Genomic DNA, 2149 nt, shown 5'->3' with positions numbered 1-2149 from the left:
CCGGGCGAGGCGCCAGCTGGAGCTAAAAGGATCATCAAGTGAGCTGGAGGCTGGTGTGCAGCCAACCAGGAACCTGAAACAGCGAGAGCAGAAGAATCAGTCCCAGCAAAATCCTTGTCAGCTGGAGAGTGTTAAAAGCTTCTGTTTCCCTGCTGCGCGGGGGGATCTTGGGTCTGAGCAGGCTCGGAGCGTGGGCGAGCACCAGAGAGGGGCTCTGACCTCTGCCAGAAGTAGGCAACGACAGCCACTCTCGGGAGGGCTCGGTATTGTTCCAGTGACCCTCACTTCGAAAGCTTTGCTTATTATTCTGGGACGACAGCTTCAGCCTACCTCAATCCTTGTCTCAGTAGCTCCAAATGACCAGCTCTCTGCAGAAGACCCTCAAAATCTCACAAGCTGGCTGGGCAGAGAGATCACCCCCATGTGAACAAAATTCTCCCAGATTGGCCTTGCACGTAGGCAGGGAATAAGGACTAAGCAGGATGTAAATACTGCTGGTAGATGATAATGAACTTCCCTCTGCTTTCCCTGAAAGATCGCTTCTCTCACCTGCATCACAGCCACAGCTCCTTTAGCAGCATGACCACACTGTGGGCGGAACGCAAACCAAACTGTTTCCGATCCCTGCCTAGATGGTGTTGCATGCCCGAGAAGCACAACATTCCCCACACAGCCTGGCCAGCCATGCCGCTAGGAAAGAATGTTCCCACACCAGCAGCACAGCACTACACATGCTGCAGCACAGTCCTGCCCTCACACAAGCCACAAACAGCCTCAAGCTGAGCTCTCTTAAGAGCATTACACTTCTAGGGCTACCAGAACTGACAGACTACGAGGTAACGATCCAGAAGTCTTTCATGACACCCGGAAAGCCATAAGCACGTTACTCATCAGGTTTGCAAGCTTGTGTTGGGGACATTCTGTACAAAAAAAGCCAAGGAAGTAATCCACAACAGGGCTCCCCACAGCCTTTCACCTAACTCCAGCTTTATGTGCTCAAGAGCTGAGGCTTCCAGCACTGCCCCGTATCAAGATCTGTGACAGTCACCACACAGAGGAAGGATGACAGGGAGAAGCCCCACGGAAAAGTTTAAGCGTCCTTATCTCCTGCCATTCCTCTACCTCTGCAGTAAACACACTGCCTTTTGGATTTTTAATCTCCCTGTAAGGAAAGTGACAACAATTCATGCTGTCACATTAAATAAAGGTCATTGAGAACGGGAAGAGTTTCAGAACACGAATACTGGAGAGTTGGAAACAAAATTAGGGTGATGAAAAGCTCCAAGACACCTTTTTGTTTCCAAAGGGAATGCTTTTTCCCTTTCTTCCGAACATGCCGAGCTGCAGAGCTAGCTCAGAGCTCTGCGGAGGCATCTGTCCCTCGCTGAAAGAGATTACATAAGAAGATCCATCAGCCTACTCCCGTCTGGCAGGTAGTGGCTGACGAGATCTGAAACTCCAGTTCTGGAATGGACACTTCAAGGTTTGTTTTGCTCTAAGGCGTTAGATTTTTGTCTGGTTTATAACTCTAGACTCAAGACTCTGTTTTCAGAAAACTCCGCATTACCGATCAGAAGCTCCTGCCCTCAGCAGGAACACCTTGGTGCTGCTCCAAGGAGCCGCAAAGGTGGCCACACACCCAGCACCATGGTGGTGCAGCGATGCCAACGGTGTGTTCCAGGGTGGCCTTACGAGCTTGGACACCCCAAGGGGCGCCATTTCCTGGGCACATGCTGCGCCTGGCCTGCCCGAGCCACTGACAGCAGGGCGACCCTCAGAGAAGAGAAGCACTTGTCAGGCTAGAAGTCCCAGAGGCTTTACGCTTCTCCAGATCCTTTCCTCAAGTCCTGCTGCGATTTAATTAGTCTGAAGCTGAGCCTCGGTGGCAGCAGCGGCTCACCGACCGTGATCCGGTGCTGTCACCTACCGGCTGCCTGGCGGCCGCCCCAGCACCTGCAGTACCAGGGAAAAGCCCAGAGGAGCAGCACTGCGGTCTGTGCTAGGCTCGCAGCGCCCAGGAAAACTGCATTTCCAGCTCCTCTGTGCTAACATCAGCATCACAGAAGTTGCCTGCGGAGAGGAACCAAGAAATCAGCCAGGCTGGGTCCGCAGAGAGGCTGTGTGTGCTTCTGGGCACTGCGCCAGAAGA

At 52.9% G+C, this 2149-nt stretch overlaps 1 protein-coding gene across 1 annotated transcript in view; it reads right to left on the bottom strand.

Annotated features, from left to right (window-relative positions):
• The window catches only part of ENDOV (endonuclease V), a gene marked incomplete at both ends in the record, with an annotated part of 8955 nt that overhangs the window by 3513 nt on the left and 3293 nt on the right, over positions 1–2149 (bottom strand). The window lies entirely within an intron of this gene.

Source organism: Apaloderma vittatum, unplaced genomic scaffold (assembly GCF_000703405.1).
Source record: "Apaloderma vittatum isolate BGI_N311 unplaced genomic scaffold, ASM70340v1 scaffold26678, whole genome shotgun sequence".
NCBI lineage: Eukaryota > Metazoa > Chordata > Aves > Trogoniformes > Trogonidae > Apaloderma > Apaloderma vittatum.
This window is presented reverse-complemented; position numbering and strand designations above follow the sequence as displayed.